Here is a 20,499-nt window from a genome sequence, read left to right on the forward strand (position 1 = left end):
ATCTGAACCTAAGGCAAAGACGATGGATGGAGTTCGTAGCTGATTACGACATGCAGATCCTATACCATCCAGGAAAAGCCAACGTTGTTGCAGATGCGTTAAGCAGAAGGAAAGTTGATGTAGATATTGAAAAAGAACTCCAGAACCTGGAAGCAGAATTCATGATGATTAGTTTGGCTGCCTTAGAAGGAGAGGAAAGAGAACCTCTAGGACTACAAGCAGTAAGCCAAGCTGGTTTACTTTCTCGTATCCGAAAATATCAAATGAGAGATGTGAACCTGAAGAAGATACGAGAGCAGTTGAATGAAGGAAACTTCGGAGGATATCAAGTTGCAAGTGATGCAACTTTGTTACTCAATGGTCGAGTAACTGTTCCGAAAGGAGAAGGACTTCAAGAGGAGATTCTAAGGACTGCACTCCATTCTCTCTTAAGCATTCATCCCGGGAGCACAAAGATGTATCGAGATATCAGAAGATATTACCACTGGCCAGGGATGAAGAGAGATGTTGCCATATGGGTTTCCCAGTGTCAGAGTTGCCAGCGGATAAAAGCTTAACACCATGTCCCAGGTGGCTTACTTCAAAGCTTACCTATCCCTGAATGGAAATGGGATGCAGTAGCGATGGACTTTATTTCTGGTTTACCTCGAGCACCCGGCCGTGGGAATGATGCAGTTTGGGTGATTGTCGATCGTCTCACTAAATCTGCTCATTTCCTACCGATGAAACTTACAGAAAAAGTTGAGACGTTAGAAGAGCTGTATTTGGAGGAAATAGTAAAGCTTCATGGGGTACCAGCAAATATAGTTTCAGACCGAGACCCACGCTTTACAGCTGAATTTTGGCGAGCCTTTCAACAAGCCTTGGGAACTGATTTGCATATGAGTACAGCGTTTCATCCAGAAATCGATGGCCAAACCAAAAGAACCATTAGAACTCTGGAAGATCTGTTAAGGTTGTGTATCCTAGACTGGAATGGTCCGTGGGAAATTTTTTGCCGCTGATAGAATTCTCCTACAACAATAGCTACCACTCTAGTATTGGTATGTCACCATATGAAGCATTGTATGGTCGACCTTGTAGAACGCCAGTATGTTGGGCAGAAGTTGGTGAGAGAAGAATTCTTGGTCCAGAAATAGTAAATGAGGCTGCAGAGAAAGTAAGGATAATTCAAGCCAATATGAAGAAGGCTCAAGACCGACAAAAGAAGTATGCAGACCGCGGTAGAAGAGAAGTCATTTTTGCAGTAAATGATTTAGTCTTCTTGAAAGTAGCTGCACAAAGAGGAAAGGATCGATTTGGAAAAATTGGGAAGCTAGCTACTCGTTACATTGGGCCGTACCGAATTGTCGCCAGAGTTGCAGAAGTAGCCTATAGACTAGAACTTCCACACGATATGCCTATGCATCCGGTATTTCATGTGTCGATGCTGCATAAGCATATACCATATCCGAATATGGTCGAGCCGCAGCTACCAGAGAACTTGCAACCTAACCTCACTTATCCTGAAGGTCCTTTGCGAATAGGCGAGCGTCGTATCAAGAAATTGAAAAATAGAGAAATTTTGCAAGTTCAAGTATTTTGGGGAAAGCGACAGAGAGTTGTTATAACATGGGAGGATGAAGATAAGTTCCGAGTTGATTATCCAGAACTCTTCTCAGATACCCCAGTCGTCCAGTAAAAGGTGTACACTTGTATTTTGAGAATTCGAGGACAAATTCTTTTAAGGGGGGGAAGAGTGTAATAACCCTCATGAGCCAATAAATTTTTGGTCGAGAAAAATCCCGCTCGACCAGTTTTTAGTTGGTTCAACAAGGATTAATAAAAATAAAAATCGACCCGGTAGATTAATTTCTCGAAGGGACTGTCTTGTGATTGAAAGACCTTCACTTGATAGTTTGGTCGATTCTTAAATATTTTGGTCGAATTTTTATTAAGCTGGAAGAGATTTTCCGAGAACAAGACGAGAGCCAAAGACAAGGAATATTTGGTTGAAAAATTATTTAAAATTATTTACCAACTTCTGAATTAATTTTAGAACTAAGTTATGTCCTTCACCAGCCTGGTTGTGCAGTTATTCAGTCTTAGACTTGCACCTGCCTGCTTGCCTAGCTTCTTCAGTAACTGGCACATGATAATCACAAGCTGCCTGCTTGCCTTGTTTCTTAGATTGTCATGTGAGAAGCACATGAAAGGGCTGGAGTTTCTTCAGGTTAAGGAAAGGACAGCAGCTTGTGCTGAGAGTGCTGAAGCAGCTTGCCAGCTGTCCCCACTCAGCTTAGCTTTGTCCTGAGTGAAACCCTCACCTGAAGCAAGCTCACCTCATATTTAACCCCTCTCCAGCTGCTTCCCACGTTCAGAACCCTGCAGAAAAACCTAGAGAATTTCAGAGAGAAAGAGAGAAAGAAGAACAGAAAAATCAGTGAGAAAAATCAAGAAAATAAATCAAGAAAAAAAATTGGTAGTGACCTAATCTTCAACCTTAGCTCAGTTTGTTACCTTGAGAAATATCAAAAGGTGAGATTTTTAAATAAAACCCTAGACCTAGTTGAGTTCAGATCATGATCAGACCTTGATCTTTCTCTTTGATCAGTCCAGCCACAAGCTTACCTTGGAGAAGAGGATCAGCTGAGGCCATCTAGTCCTTTGGTTCGTCTTGGTAAGCTTTGGTCTCCTTGCCTCAGTCAGTATCTGATCAGAACAGTTGATGTTTAGTTTGGGTCTTGGTCGGATCAGTTGTATAAGTTCTGATACAGTTCAGTTCTTGTTAATTTCGGTTTGAATCAACCTCTTAGAAACACCAGCTATGATGTTCTGATCTAGCTTTGATTAAACCAATTTGAACTCAAGTCTGATCTTGTCCTGAACTTTGGTAGAATGACTAGAACCAATCTGAACTGGTATAGTTTGAGTCGAACCAAGCTTGAACTGATCTGATCTAAGGTGTTAAAGTATGAACCAAACTGATCTTGTAGTCATTCACTTCTGTTTCAGGTCAGAGGTGGAGTAAGGCTTTAGGTATCCAACCAGTTCCAAGACTAATCTCTTAGGTGAGTCTAGACAGAAGATGAATGTGTACATGATTGAGTTTAAATAGTAGTATCTCAATTAGATAGTAAATTCCTTGAATCCTTTAAGAAGTGTATGGTGTTTACTTAGTGTAAACACTTACACTTAAAGACTAATCAAAAGGTTAAAGTGAGATTAATCATAATCATAGTATTTGTTCTCAAGTACTAATCTTAATTATGAAATAATCATGGTTTTGATTATGGATTAATTTGGTTGAATTAAGAATTAATCTGGTTTAATTTAGAATTAATCTGAGATTAATTAAGGAGTAATCATGATTAATTAAGTATTAATCTTGCATTAATTAAAGATTAATATGAGATTAATTAAGGAGTAAATTATGATCAATTAAGGATTAATTATGTATTAATTTGAAATAGTTATGGAAGTAAAATCATGTGAAGTCTTGTTATATTCACTATCCCTAAAGCCTCCGCATTACCGTGACTTGGTCCTGCGAACGGAACAAGGTCATGAAGACACGATGATGGGGTAGCTCCCTGGAGACTGTGTACTGCATGACGATGCAGTGTCGGATTGTTCATACCGGACATTCGACAATGATGGTGATGCTAACTCACTAGTCTCGGTTCGCCTTAGTGGTTTCTCGGGTCTATTTTATATATTGTATTATCTGATTATGGTAACGGGCGGGTGTTGTGGAAGTGATGTTTAAAAATAAGAATTCACAATGATGATCGATATTAAACTATAGTACTAGTACTTGCATGATCATGTATATGCATTTGATAATTGCTTGATTTATTATTGATTGTGTTGTGATTCTAGATTCACTGAGTAAACTAGTTGCTCATGACTCATTTGTGTGTGCATGTAACCCTTAGGCGGGAGACACTTAAATCTTTTGGACGGAAGGATCGGCCAACCAGCGGTAGTATTTTGTTGTCCTTGCAACGTACGTTTTGATGTATATTTACTTAAAACGTTGTTGGGTGATAGGCCGTAGGGTAAACTATAACAGTTTGTAAGATGTTTAAAGTAGCTAAATAATGTATAAAAGATGTTTATAAATCACGAGTTCTCATATGATATTAGTCCTTGTCCGGGACGAACTAACTATCGAATATTCCTTTATCGGGTTGAAAAGCCTAGAGTAATATCCGATAGGAGTGTCTGTGTTCTTTGGTTGTTGGTCTAAGGTGAACATCGACCATGTCATTTCCGGTTATCTACGATCAGGGGTGTCACACACGGACGTCCTGTGTGTACTGAACAAACAGCCCACATGGGTCAAAATCACCCGAACAGTCCACGGGAAGGGTCAGCGTGCTGAGTCCAACGACCAACATGCTGATATCTCTACTGATGGACAGCCACGGACGTCCTGTGTGTGCTGACGGACACACACGGATAGCCACGGACATCCTGTGGTTGCTGACGGACACACACGGACGTCCTGTGTGTGCTGACGGACAGCCACAGACGTCCTGTATGTACTGAACAGACAGCCCACATGGGCCAAAATCACCCAAACAGTCCACGGGAAGGGTCAGCGTGCTGAGTCCAAGGACCAACGTGCTGATATGTGTACTGATGGACAGCCACCGACATCCTGTGTGTGCTGACGGACACACACGAACACGCACGAACAGCGACGGACGTCTTGTATGTGCTGGCGGATAGCCATGGACGTCCTGTGTGTGCTGGCGGACACCAACGGACGTCCTGTCTATACTGAACATACAGCCCACGTGGGCCAAAATCACCCAAACAGTCCACGGGAAGGGCCAGCGTGCTGAGTCCGTCACACCCCCAATCCTGGATAGGATTGTCGGGAAAGCCATGGTTCGAGAAAACTTACCAGCCGGTCTTAGGACCTTAAAGAAGGCGTTCCATGGCCAAGATAGAGGGTTAAGGACGTCAGGATGCTAGCTGGACAAAGTGAACGGGTAGCTCGACTAGGTCAACGAAACTAGGTTAAGCTCACTCCAGCTCGGCCACTAATAGGTCAGCTCCACTAGCTGGGCTACTAGCTAATCAGCTGGGCAGCTGGGAGTCAGCTTATCTCAGCTTGACGGACTGTTCGGGTTTCGGGCCGATGGTCCGGGTCCGGGTCAGTGGCAGGCCATGAGGTCCAGCCATGTGGTCCATGAGTCGTTGGGCTCTTGTGGGCAGGCAGTGGGCTTGAGTACCAAGTCTGGGCTTGGGTTGGACGTGCCTAGAAGGTCTGGAGCCTTCTATATCCGAACAGGTACGTTCTGGACCGTTGATTGTAATCGATGGACAAGATCTGTCCCAGAAGGATGCTTCGAAGGGATGTGGCTCTTCGCAAATGACCTTTGGTTGCCTATATAAAGGATGCACGACCAGAGATCAAGGCATTCAATCAGTTTCGTGAGAAACCAAAGGCATAGGCTAAATAGAAAGGGAGAGAGAGAGATCTGCCGGAATAGGGTCGGTTGTGGTGGTTTAGTACCTCCGGCAAGGAGAACAGTTTAGGAGAGAGGAGGCCGTGTGGTTATGAATACCCAGGGTATAGAGAAAGGTCTGGAGAAGGACTCCAAAGCCGTGGTTCAATCCAATAGGGTCAGTGGGGTAACCACCGACTCATCGGCTAAGACCATCGGGCAGTCCGAACCGGTCTAGCCATGGGTGTTTAGATTGTGTCCCATTCTTCTTATTCTTTTCATCTAATTCTTCTTCTACTCCTTCTGTACATTGGCGTGGCCTTGTGGATATGTTAGGATTGGTTATAACCGTGGTTCTGGTTGAGTAATGCGGTCGCGGTCTATAACCGTCGAGTTAGGCGCGTGCATGGTCTATACCGGCCTCAGGTGATCTGATTGGATAGGGGCGGTTCTGTTCTGTTCTGAACGGTTGCAACCCTTCCCTGAACAGTCACAATGGTTCATGACTTGTGTAGGTTAAGGCGTGGTTCTTTGGCCATAGGCCGGACACTCGCACGGACAAGACAGTCCATACGGACGGTTAGGTCGAACGGTTGGAATATCTGAATGGGTGTGAGTTGCCAAGGGTCATGAGTTGCCAAGAGGCACGTGTGTCCAAAGGGTAGTAGTTCCCAAAGGGTGTGAGTTCCAAACGATGCCAATGGTTCAAGGCTTAGGCCGAACCAAGTGGACAGTCCGCGACTGCATAGCCGAACGGACGGACGGTTAGTTTAACCGGAGTGTTGCGGAGCAAGGTCTGATCGGTTGCAAGGCCATCTGGTTTGGGCTTGGGCCTTACTCTGTGGTATTGATCCAGGCTTTGGGTTGGATCAGGTAAGAAGGTCCGTGAGCCTTTGGGCCGGACTTATAACTGGCCAATCGCACCTAGATCTCAACCAGACGGTTAGACGAGACTATGGATGATCCGGCTGTGGTAGGATGGTTCTAGCCGCAAAGGCTAAGTAGGATATCTTACAATCAATCTCAGGTTGGTGAGTAGGATAGGTGCCATATGCCTTATGTAGGGCGTAGACCCACATGATGGCAATGGAAGGTCGGTCATATCAGTACATGCTAAGTGGACGATGGCTTATCAAGTCTAGTGGTCGGATAATGTTTCATAACGATGGTTCAATGGCAGAACACTAGTATGGATAGTCAGGTTGCTGGAGTAAGAGTATTGATATATTGCTTCTAGATATCAACCTTGGTGTTGATAGCTTCGAGATTGACTGAGAGTCATGACGAAGTGTGTGGCTAGTACTATGTGTCGTAGACCATAGATACTGAGCCTAAGTGTGATTGTTCAAGGAAGGCCGTCTAAGATCTGATCATGGTTGAGTATGGACGACCTGACCTCTGAATGATGGTTTAAGGTGTCGGTCCTAACCTGTTTAACGAATGCATCGGTTGGTATGAACAAATCATATCTGTTGTCTGGGTTAAGTCCCAAGGCCGATCAGACCAGATGATGACTCATCAGTTCCAAGTCATGTGAGGATGGTTGGTTGATTTAATTAGGATCTAATGAGCTTTGTCAGTCCAGAATATGGACTTGGTACTATTGCCTATAAGGCAAAAGAATTTCGGATTGTGCATGAGCCGAGAAAGGCTAGATGTATATCCTTTTCCTTTCAGAGACTTCTCAAAGGTTACTTATGTCTGCCGGGATGGTTGGTTGGTTGAATGACTAAGTACCTAGGGGAGCTGTTTGATGTAGGAGTCAAGATAAGGACCTTAAGTAAGATCATTGATTGATCATGGTGCAGCTGTCAAGTAAGAGCAATTTGTGTCAATGGAGGACCGATGAGCTAATAAGCTCCAAAGATGTGGCAAAGGTATGATCTAGCATTAACTTATGTAGATCTAGATAGAATGGTTTAGGGGAATGGAACCTCAGAATCGTATAGCTTGGTTTGGGTTTAGGATTGACCTTTAAGCTAATTGGTAGTTAAGTAAATTGACCAAGGCTAAGGTGATTCGACCAGACAAGTGTTAGATTGGTTTTAGACCAATGGTTAACTAGAGAATAATTCGCTGTGTATCTGTTGAAAGGATCTAGGCTATTAATGACTAGGGAAGTCTTTAGCTAAGGTCTAAGTTAGCCCTCGCCTTTTGGCGATATTATAAATGAAGGGCAAAAATTAAGAGGTTCGGCCAGGAAGTAAACCGAGCGACGTGAGGCATCGACCACGGCCTAGGCGGCCAGGATCGGGTCTTACAGAGTCCAAGGACCAGTGTGCTGATATGTATACTGATGGACAGCCACGGAAATCCTGTGTGTGCTGACGGACACACAAGGACACACACGGACGTCCTGTGTGTGCTGACGGACACACACGAACGTCCTGTGTGTGCTGATGGACAGCAACGAATGTCCTGTGTGTGCTGGCGGACACCCACGGCCACACACGGACACACACGGACAGCCACGGACATCCTGTATGTGCCACGGACAGCCACGGACGTCCTGTGTGTGCTTGCGGACACCCACGGACGTCGTCTGTGTATTGAACAGACAGGCCACGTGGACCAAAATCACCCAAACAGTCCACGGGAAGGGCCAGCGTGCTCAGTCCAAGGACCAGCGTGCTGATATGTGTACTAATGGACAGCTACCAACGTCCTGTGTGTGCTGACGGACACACACGGACAGCCACGGACGTCCTATGTGTGCTGACGGACAGCCACAGACGTCATGTGTTTTCTGGCGGACACCCACGGACGTCCTGTGTGTACTGAACAGACAGCCCACGTGGGCCAAAATCACCTAAACAGTCCACGGGAAGGGCCAGCGTGCTGAGTCCAAGGACAAGCGTGCTGATATGTGTACTGATGGACAGCCACGGACGTCCTGTGTGTGCCGACGGACACACACGGACACACATGGACGTCATGTGTGTTCTGACAGACACACACGGACGTCCTGTGTGTGCCGACGGACACACACGGACACACATGGACGTCATGTGTGTTCTTACAGACACACACAGACATCCTGTCTGTGCTGACCGACAGCCACGGACGTCCTGTGTCTGCTGGCGGACACCACGGGCACACACGGACACACACGGACAGCCAAGACGTCTTGTGTTTGCTGACGGACAGCCACGGACAGCCACGGACGTCCTGTGTGTGCTGGCGGAAACCCACGGACGTCCTGTGTGTACTGAACAGACTGCCCACGTGGGCCAAAATTACCCAAACAGTCCACGTGAAAGGCCAGCGTGCTGAGTCCAAGGACCAATGTGCTGATATGTGTACTGATGGATATCCACGGACGTCCTGGGTGTGCTGACGGACACAGATGGACACACACGGACAGCCACGGACGTCTTGTGTCTGCTGGCGGACACCCACATACGTCCTATGTGTACTGAACAGACAGTCCATGTGGGCCAAAATCACGCGAACAGTCCACGGGAAGGGTCAGCGTGCTGAGTCCAAGGACCAACGTGCTGATATGTGTACTGATGGACAGCCACGGACGTCCTGTGTGATAGACCGTGGTCCACGGATCAGTACATGGAGCCGAACCAGCTTGGATATCAGAACGTTCTGAACATTTCAACCGAGGTTCATGTTTTTCACCGTACCGGACAGACTGACCGTGCAGTGTACTGGATAGTCCCGCATACGTCCGGAAAGGAGCTTTGGCTGGAACCATGGCTAGATGACCGATCTGACCATACTGGGGCTTGTCTTTCCCGTCCAACTTCACATTTGAAGACATATGGTCGAGCTAGAATCCACTTTGGACGAGCTGGACGAGGTGACACTTGCTTGGGCGAGCTAGATGAACTGAGTGAGCTAAGTGACACTACTCTGGAGTTGGATGAGCTGAGTGAGCTAAATGACACTAGCTTGGAGCTGAATGAGCTAAGTGACACTGAAGATGGAGCTGGTTCAGCTGCTGGGCGAAATGGGCCTTTTCAGCCCAAAGAAAAGTTCATAAAAAGTTCATTATGGGATTGTTTCTTTCCAAATTCGACCAGCCCTTTCCTCAGTCTATTTCAAGCACATTCTCATCAAGAATGCCAAGAGGGAGTCAGCAAGGAAGTCTTGGTCGTGCATGGGAAAAATAATTCAACAAAAATCATTAATTTCGGTCTTTAGTCAAAGTCTTCATTTCTAGTTTCTATGTCTTGTTTTTAGCACATTCTTCTTTGGATTTCTACAACTTGTAATCCTATAAATAAAGCCTTAGAGCCACGAAAAAGACGGATTGTTTTTCACTTTTTATGAGTTTCTCTCATTGTTCTTTGTTTAGAACACATCTTAGTTTCTCGGTGAGGTTATCTCCAAGTTTCGATCCTTCTTTTGTTGGACCGGTGCGTCAGATCCGGCAACGATCGAAGTCTGGTAGTATCTTTGGGCTATTCCGCAACCCTTAGTGTCACTCCTCGATCCATCAGTTCTCAATCCTCTCGGATCTGAGTTCATATCAACCATACCGAAAGAGTGATCCATATTTTGGTTCTATCAAGTGGTATCAGAGCCACTCTTCCGGTATTGTCTATTTCATTCATCTTTCACATCTTCTATTTTCTTATAAACACTTCTTCTTCTACCTTTCTTAAATCCGGGCCCCTCATTACCATCCATATAAAAAAAAAGATTTACGATTTGATTCAAAAAAAATATATAGAAAAAGTTCAAAGTTTGTTTTGTGGATTGGTGGTGGAAGAGACAGCCTGCTGGCTGAGGAGAAATCCAGCCTTTGAGGTGGTTAAAACTGATTTCAAAAATCAAAAAAAAAAAAATTCTTATCTTTCTATCTTGAGAAATTCTCTTGTTTGCTTGGATTTGCCCATTGAGATTCTTTGATTTGTTCTCTTAGAACATTGAGTAGAAACTTGTGTGTGATCACCTAAATCTGAGAGAAACACTTGAGTGGGTGAGATTAAACACTTGAGAGTGTGAGGTTTTATTTCCTAACTTTTGTGTTTAGATTTTCAGGTTATAATGTTTGGTCTTCAAAGGAAAAATACCAAGGAGAAATCCCCACGACCATCAGTGTGATAACCCTCACGAGCAGATATAATTTTGGTCAAGAAAATTCTTTAAGATCAGTTTGAAGATTGATCGATCAGAATTTAAATAAAAATCGACACGGTGAATTAATCTCGACGGGGCTGTCTTTTGGTCGAAAAACCATCTCTTGATGGTTCTGGTCGAGTGTTAATTATTATCGTTGATTTTTATTCATGCTGGGTGAGTTTATTCAGAGCAGGACGAGATTCGAATGATGAAAAATATATAGTCGAAACAGTCCGAAAAATATCGACAAAACTCTTAAAATTATTTCTGAACAGTCACATGCTTTGCACCTTCTAGCCTACTTGCTTCCTCAGTAATTAGGCCACATGACCTACACCTACTTGCTTGCCTGCTTGCTCATTAGAAGTCACATGCTGGTCACAAGCTACTTGCTTCAGCTGCTTGTAGCTTTCTTCATGGGAAGGAAAAGTTCAGCTGCTTGTGCTGCTTGGTGTGCTGAAGCATGTCACCAGCTGTCTAACCTCATCTTTGTCTTTTGTGGGAGCAAACCCTCATCTGAAGCAACTCCTTATGATATAAAATACCCTCTTCTCTCCTCTGGACGTTCATAACCTGCAAGAAAAACCAGAGAAAAATTCAGAGAGAAAGAGAGAAAGAAGAGAGAAAAATCTGTGAGAAAAGATTCATGAAAAATTCAGAAAAATATTCAGAGAAGAGGAGTGAGCATGGACAACTCTTTTTCACCATCCTGTGACTTTAATCAGTGAGTTTTGGAGTGTTTGAGAGCTGAAGATTTGGTGTCCTGAAGTTGAGAATCACCTATGTTCTTCAACCTTTGATTTTGATCGGTTAATTCGTGGTTAGCTTGAAGAGAGACAACCAGTCAAGTTTAATTAGTTGAGTAAAACCGGTAAGCTTCAGCTTCTTGATTCAGCCATGTTTTGATGAGAACCAATTGCTGTATGTTGGTTAACCTGTCAGGATCAGTTATCTAAGGTCTTGTTCTCTTCAGTCTTGGTTGGTTTATGATTTAATCAGTCTCATAGAACCAGTAGACGAACTGATAAGAATAAAGGGAATTAAACCGAACTGATTTGATCTTGTTTAGAACTGAATTGAGCTGAGTATTTCTGATCTGATCTGAGCGGAGCTGTCTATGGTCTGAAATTGTCTTGAACTGATGTCGTCTGAGTATAACCGAGTTAAGCTGTTGGGAACTGATTAGAACCGGAGTTAGCTGAGCATGAACTAAGCTGATATGAACCGAGTTAAATTGTTAAAGCTTGAACCGAGCTGAACATGGTATCAATCTGTCTTGAACCGAACTGATATGAGAGAACTGAACTGAAATGTTATGAACTGAGTTGAGTTTCTTCTTGAACCAGACTACTGAACCTTATATTCCAACTGTTATGTTTTGAATTCAGATGGCCAAGGAGAGTATTCGGATCAGCCGGATCCTTGTGATGGTTCTGAACCGAGAGTGATCCAAAAGTGAAGTGTGATTAGCTTGAGCTCGAGTCTAGTCTTCCTTAACTAATCTCATGGATTTAAAGGTGAGTCTAGATAGATGATGAATGAATTATGAATGAGTATGCATGATTGCATATTGAATATGGTTGATTAATTAAGAATTAATCATGAATTAATTAAGGGATAATCATTGATTAATTAAGGATTAATCATGGATTAATTAAGGAGTAATTATGGTTTGATTGATTAAGTATTATTCCTTGATCTATATTTATATATGAAGTATATATCTAGTTTAAATACTTAAGAATAAACAAGAATAATTCTTTGAGGTTATCCCGAGCCTTAGTACTTGTTCTCAAGTACTAATCTATAAGTATTCTATTAATAAGTGTGAATCATGTGAAGTCTTATTGTATACTCACTCTCCCGAAAGTCCCGCATTGCCGTGAATTGGTCCTGCGATATGGATCAAGGTCATGAAGACACGATGATGGGGTCGCACCCTGGAGGCCGTGTAACTGCATGCAGCGTTGGATGTTCTATCTTGGAATATCTGATGGAGATGATGGTTATATTTATTCCCCGTTAAGCTCGGTTAGCCTTGGTGGTTTTCCGGGTTTAGCATATATATATATATTAAGAGTATGAGTGATTGGCGGGTATCGTGGAGGTGATGTTTAAGATAGATTCACATGGATGGATTGAGAGGCCTTATATTAATTATGGAATATAATTCCACTGCATTCAAATGGTGTCGATTGCTCGGGATACTATTGATATGTGTTTGGGTGTGGGATTAGACTCACTGAGTAAACTAGTTACTCATGACTCATTTGATATGCAGGTAACCAGTAGGTGGGAGACCTTTAGTCTAGGACAGGAAGGAACGGCATTAGCCAGCAGTAGTTTTATTATCCCTGCAAAGTCATTTTGATATATCTTATGAATAAGATTTGTAGACCGAAAACCTCGAGGTTAATTTATAACAAATTTTGTAAGATGATTTTGAATGATATATAAATAATGTTTTTTTTAAAGTACGGGTTCCATATGATATTAGTCCTTGTCCGGACGAACTAACTATCAGGTATTGCTTTCTCGGGTTGAAAAGCCTAGAGTGGTATCCGATAGGAGCGTTGGTGTTCTTTGATTTTTGGTCTAAGGTGATCGGAAGTATTCTGAGAACCTCAGATCAACCATCGAGGAACATCGACCGTGTCATTTCCGGTCATCTATGATCGGGGGTGTCACAAAGGTGGTATCAGAGCATGGTTATACGATGCTAGAATGGGACTTGTTTCAAATGTTTTTCGAGTCAACATGAGTCGCAAGGATAACTAGGATATGCTGGCTGGTTCCTTCATTTTAGAATAGATAGTCATGGGTAGTTACCTAACCTGATCTTTCATAGCAGAAGCACCAAGACAAGCTTGAACGGGTGAACCGTACTTATCGATGCTGCTATCATCATGTTCGAGATTTCTACCCTCATGGCCGGGTTCACTACCGTCCTTTTAGGAGTCATTAACGTCATGTCTTCCTGCCTTTCTTTTGAGTTCTAGTGGGGGATGCCAATTCTTTAGAGAGATATATGGGACAGAGTTGATACATCAAATATATCTCTGGACTTGTGTGTTATGAATATCAAGCTTATGCTGAGACGTACAAGCACCAGAGCTATACAAGCCAAATTGTTCTGTATTTGTTTCAAGCTTAGGATTGGACGAAGAGATGGTTTGATTGTATTACAAGATGATGGAAGCACATGAAGCATTCTGTTTGCAATGAGACATCATGAAGCTTATGATGCAAAGAAGAAGAAGTTGGGACCACAAGATACTGAAGAAGGACTAAACCGTTCGAAGTATACTTTGGCTTGAGGCAGATTTGGGATCAAACACTCAGAGCTGAATATTGACGTGGCCGTTGTTAAGAAATAACAAGAAGGATTTGGCAGCAAGCTATTTGGAGATGAACGCTTTGTTGGTCGAGAGTCAAGAATTACTTCACAGAGTTGAGTTCGAGTTGGACAGATTTCATGAGTTCAGGAAGTAGTATTTTCTACACAAGCATCGAGATACGTGGTCGAGTGAATTGGATTCATCAATTATGGTTTGGAGAATAACCAAAAGATCATACGAAAAATCTTTGGGAACTTAGCCAAGAATTTTGGAGTAGATAAAAGACCATGGAGTTTCAAAGCTTCGAGGAGATGTTAGAGTATGACGTGAATGTTAAAGAAGCTATTATTGCTGAAGAAGTTAACCAAGTCATGCAGACCGTTTATTTTCCAACCGCTGCAGATCAAAGATCAAGATCGAGGACCTTGAGCCGTTATGGTTGTGACTAGCAAAGACAGAATGGTCGTGATTGTCAAAGTTTGGGAAATCCTGGAACGTTTGCATCATTCGCGCTTTGGTGGTTCTTGTGAAGAGTTAGGAATTTAGGTTACCCTTCCTCATGAAGTTACCCGATCTACGTTACCTATACCTAAGATAACACTTGTTGAACTAGTCCGATTTTCCTTACCGTTAGTCCACATCCAAGTGTTAGGCTATTTGGGTAGAGCCTACACTTTATAGTTGACTGGACCGTCAAAACCCCTGAAAGGTCCAATCACAGGTTTGCTTCTTATCCCATTGCGTGTTGTGTGCATTTTAAAAATTTATGAATGATTAAATAAATAAGTGAAGGAGTGATCAAGGTGTCGTATGAGACCTTGCCTATGGATGGAATTTTCCGCCCATATTGTGTTTGATGCGGGAACAACACATAGATGTAGTTCTCGGGTAGTGTCTTTGTTTTAGGAAGGATTCACTTTAGTGAATTCAAGTACACTGTTCTTATTCGTGGAAGTACTGGCTGCCATTTAGAGTTATGGTATGCCTTCGTATCCCATCCCCATTCCTTAGTACTTCCATTAGAGCGGTTTGTTTCTATCTAGAGTGAGATTGGCTATCTAGTTATCGAGCTCAATTAGGATGTTGTTGAGGAAGGAAGTCTTTGAGAGAAGACCAGTTACCGTTGGCCTGCAATGGTATTCTACTAAGTGTTGGAGCCTCGCTCATATCAGTCTGGAGAGTTGGGAACCTTTTGGGAAATGGTGAAGTGGCGTATTCCATTATCATCATAATTGGGCGGAGAGAAAATAACAAGAAGCAGAGTATCGAGGACAGTTAGATAACTAGGGAACATGAAGCTATGTTTAAGAAAGTGGAAAATTTGTTGACATCCAAAAGTAACCCGTCAAGTATTCTGGTTGAACCTTGATTCGCTGCAATTGCCTAGGCATCTATCCAAGTGGTTCTAGCCAAATTCAAGTAGCAGTCAGAAGATTTGTTTGGAGAAAGGTTTTGTTCGACTTAGTTATTTTCTGTGGAGTGTACCCATGTCAGTGGTAAAGAAGAAGAACCAGAGTTTGCGGTTATGTTCGAGTATAAAATCAAGGACGTGACCATCAGGGTCAAGTATCAAGTTCTAGAATTGAAGAATGGTTAAGATCGGTCGCAAGGCGTAGTTTTATTCCAAGGACGTTTGATGGACGCTTCACGTTGTAGTAAATATTTCTGCACGGAAATTGGAAGTTAGATCCCTTAGTCAGTAAATGGAACAAGGAGTTGTTGCATATTTACAAAAGATCGCTACTACTACATAATGGTCGTACTCAATTTCAGTTATCGAGATTCGAAGTTCTGTGGATTGGCCGGTTACCATCAGAAGTTTGTTCAAGAGTTAGAAACCATATCCACCAATGAGTTGATCGACTGAGAATGGTGTTACCTTGGAATGGAGTAAAAGTATTGATGAAGTATGAAATTAGTTAGAGGAAGTATCTACGTCTATGCATATCTTAGACTTGCATGAGCCTAACCAGCCATATACTACTACATGGATGTATTATGTGTTGGTCTAGGTGAATGCTAATGCAAGACGATATGGTAATCGTTTATGCATCAAGGGAGCTAAGGAAGCATAAGGAAAACTATTTGATGCACAAGTTGGGGTTGGTGGCAGTTCTGTTGCACATCAAATTTAGTGATCATTTCAATATGGGGAAAGGATGCAAGTTTTCACTGATCAAAGAAGCCTAAGGAAGAGCAAATATTGCTGCTTATGCTTTAAGAGGAAGTGATATTAATGATGATATGGAGTAGGATCTCAAGAATCATGAAGCGGAATTGGGAGTGATTTATTTTGCTGCCTTATAAGGAAAGAATAGAGAACCTTCAAGATTGCAAGTAGAAAATGAAGATGGCTTATTCATTCGTATTTGAGGAACTCAGTTGAAGGATGAGAATCTAAGGAATTCATAGAAGGAACTGGGTGAAGAGAATTTCGAAGAATAGTATGAGGACTGTGTCATGTACAAGTTCATAAAGTGGAGATGTGGGAGAAGGAATCCAAATTCAACCTAAAATTAAGCAGATGTGAAGTAAATCCCAAGGAAGATTGAAGAGTGCAAGGAAAAAGGTATAACCATAAGGCATATGGGAATGCTCAAGTTGTTAAGAGATCAGAAGATGTATTAACAGAGAAAGTGTGAAGTCATCATACAAGAGTACTTCGTTGGTAAATCAAGTTTGGTATAGGCGGACTTGTTGATTCCTCAGTTACTAGACAGAAGAAGGAAATCAGAAAGTAATAGAACAAGACTTGGATATGCGAAATTTCAGTGAGATTGAGTCGTTCAGAAGTTTTTGAAGAGTATCTCAGATAGATAAGAAGGGTATGGAATACTGTAAGGGAAATCATTTCTGAAATAAGTGTGTTTGTGTGTATTTGAGAGTGGCACCCTTGGTCTGAATCATGTTAGCGTGATTGATCGTGCATGTTCTTGTTTGATTGTTGCACGGTTAATCAAGTTGACATTGACCAGACTGAAGATGTTACCTTCACGTATGGCACATCACCTCACGTTCCAAATTTCATGTTGCTGTTATGGGATAAAGCCAGATAGAAAAGGTTGAGAAGTAATAGTCTATAGATACAAAATTGTTAGAAAAAGTATGCAGACCGCAGTTGACAAGAGTTGTACAGAGTAAATAATTTGGTTATCTTGAAAGTGGCTGCTCATAAAAGAAAGGATCGGTTGGGAGAATCAAGGGTCAACCATGAGTTGTTTTGATATGGGCAGATTAAGATAAGGCCAGAGCTAATATCCAGAACTCCTTTCAGAAACTGTTCAGTAAAGAGTGTACAGTTACGTTTTCAGAATTCGGGGACGAATTCTTTTGAGGGGGGAAGAATGTAATAACCCTCACGAGCAGATATAATTTTGGTCAAGAAAATTCTTTAAGATCAGTTTGAAGATTGATCGATCAGAATTTAAATAAAAATCGACACGGTGAATTAATCTCGACGGGGCTGTCTTTTGGTCGAAAAACCATCTCTTGATGGTTCTGGTCGAGTGTTAATTATTATCGTTGATTTTTATTCATGCTGGGTGAGTTTATTCAGAGCAGGACGAGATTCGAATGATGAAAAATATATAGTCGAAACAGTCCGAAAAATATCGACAAAACTCTTAAAATTATTTCTGAACAGTCACATGCTTTGCACCTTTTAGCCTACTTGCTTCCTCAGTAATTAGGCCACATGACCTACACCTACTTGCTTCCTCAGTAATTAGGCCACATGACCTACACCTACTTGCTTGCCTGCTTGCTCATTAGAAGTCACATGCTGGTCACAAGCTACTTGCTTCAGCTGCTTGTAGCTTTCTTCATGGGAAGGAAAAGTTCAGCTGCTTGTGCTGCTTGGTGTGCTGAAGCATGTCACCAGCTGTCTAACCTCATCTTTGTCTTTTGTGGGAGCAAACCCTCATCTGAAGCAACTCCTTATGATATAAAATACCCTCTTCTCTCCTCTGGACGTTCATAACCTGCAAGAAAAACCAGAGAAAAATTCAGAGAGAAAGAGAGAAAGAAGAGAGAAAAATCTGTGAGAAAAGATTCATGAAAAATTCAGAAAAATATTCAGAGAAGAGGAGTGAGCATGGACAACTCTTTCTCACCATCCTGTGACTTTAATCAGTGAGTTTTGGAGTGTTTAAGAGCTGAAGATTTGGTGTCCTGAAGTTGAGAATCACCTATGTTCTTCAACCTTTGATTTTGATCGGTTAATTCGTGGTTAGCTTGAAGAGAGACAACCAGTCAAGTTTAATTAGTTGAGAAAAACCGGTAAGCTTCAGCTTCTTGATTCAGCCATGTTTTGATGAGAACCAATTGATGTATGTTGGTTAACCTGTCAGGATCAGTTATCTAAGGTCTTGTTCTCTTCAGTCTTGGTTGGTTTATGATTTAATCAGTCTCATAGAACCAGTAGACGAACTGATAAGAATAAAGGGAATTAAACCGAACTGATTTGATCTTGTTTAGAACTGAATTGAGCTGAGTATGTTCTGATCTGATCTGAGCGGAGCTGTCTATGGTCTGAAATTGTCTTGAACTGATGTCGTCTGAGTATAACCGAGTTAAGCTGTTGGGAACTGATTAGAACCGGAGTTAGCTGAGCATGAACTAAGCTGATATGAACCGAGTTAAATTGTTAAAGCTTGAACCGAGCTGAACATGGTATCAATCTGTCTTGAACCGAACTGATATGAGAGAACTGAACTGAAATGTTATGAACTGAGTTGAGTTTCTTCTTGAACCAGACTACTGAACCTTATGTTCCAACTGTTATGTTTTGAATTCAGATGGCCAAGGAGAGTATTCGGATCAGCCGGATCCTTGTGATGGTTCTGAACCGAGAGTGATCCAAAAGTGAAGTGTGATTAGCTTGAGCTCGAGTCTAGTCTTCCTTAACCAATCTCATGGATTTAAAGGTGAGTCTAGATAGATGATGAATGAATTATGAATGAGTATGCATGATTGCATATTGAATATGGTTGATTAATTAAGAATTAATCATGAATTAATTAAGGGATAATCATTGATTAATTAAGGATTAATCATGGATTAATTAAGGAGTAATTATGGTTTGATTGATTAAGTATTATTCCTTGATCTATATTTATATATGAAGTATATATCTAGTTTAAATACTTAAGAATAAACAAGAATAATTCTTTGAGGTTATCCCGAGCCTTAGTACTTGTTCTCAAGTACTAATCTATAAGTATTCTATTAATAAGTGTGAATCATGTGAAGTCTTATTGTATACTCACTCTCCCGAAAGTCCCGCATTGCCGTGAATTGGTCCTGCGATATGGATCAAGGTCATGAAGACACGATGATGGGGTCGCACCCTGGAGGCCGTGTAACTGCATGCAGCGTTGGATGTTCTATCTTGGAATATCTGATGGAGATGATGGTTATATATATTACCCGTTAAGCTCGGTTAGCCTTGGTGGTTTTCCGGGTTTAGCATATATATATATATATTAAGAGTATGAGTGATTGGCGGGTATCGTGGAGGTGATGTTTAAGATAGATTCACATGGATGGATTGAGAGGCCTTATATTAATTATGGAATATAATTCCACTGCATTCAAATGGTGTCGATTGCTCGGGATACTATTGATATGTGTTTGGGTGTGGGATTAGACTCACTGAGTAAACTAGTTACTCATGACTCATTTGATATGCAGGTAACCAGTAGGTGGGAGACCTTTACTCTAGGACAGGAAGGAACGAAATTAGCCAGCAGTAGTTTTATTATCCCTGCAAAGTCATTTTGATATATCTTATGAATAAGATTTGTAGACCGAAAACCTCGAGGTTAATTTATAACAAATTTTGTAAGATGATTTTGAATGATATATAAATAATGTTTTTTTTAAAGTACGGGTTCCATATGATATTAGTCCTTGTCCGGACGAACTAACTATCAGGTATTGCTTTCTCGGGTTGAAAAGCCTAGAGTGGTATCCGATAGGGGCGTTGGTGTTCTTTGATTTTTGGTCTAAGGTGATCGGAAGTATTCTGAGAACCTCAGATCGACCATCGAGGAACATCGATCGTGTCATTTCCGGTCATCTATGATCGGGGGTGTCACAATCAGCCTCTCAATCTTCATTTAAATCTTCTTTGAATTATTTTGATGAGTGTGTTAGTGTGCAGGATAAACCAAACAGGTGGAGCAAAGAGCATGTCAATACATCCAAAGGTGAATCTGATCCAAGAAGGCGATTGCTTCAGTTTGATGTCCAACAATTTTGTGATAACTTTGTGAAGGGTGTGGACAAAGCCCTCAAGGACGTCAGCAAGAGCCAAAAGAAGAACACATCCACACGTGCCCCAGTAGCTGAGCCATCCTTTTCCATCAGTAATAAAACCCAAGGTGAATCTGAAAACTGTTTTGAAGAATTTAAAGATTTTTCAGATTCTTCACCTATATTTGATGAAACTGATGAAGAACCAATTGAAAGTTTGATGTCTTGTGAAGAAAGTTGTGATCTTCCTTATCTTGAATCTGAGTTTATAAATGATAATGAACAGGCTAATGTAGAACTAACTGTTTTGCAACCGGAGCATCCGAGTAGCCTTGTTTTGTCTCAACAGGTTTTTGAGGAAGAGCCACTGGATATTCCACATCAGT

Source organism: Brassica napus, unplaced genomic scaffold, assembly GCF_020379485.1.
Source record: "Brassica napus cultivar Da-Ae unplaced genomic scaffold, Da-Ae ScsIHWf_1100;HRSCAF=1565, whole genome shotgun sequence".
Lineage (NCBI taxonomy): Eukaryota > Viridiplantae > Streptophyta > Magnoliopsida > Brassicales > Brassicaceae > Brassica > Brassica napus.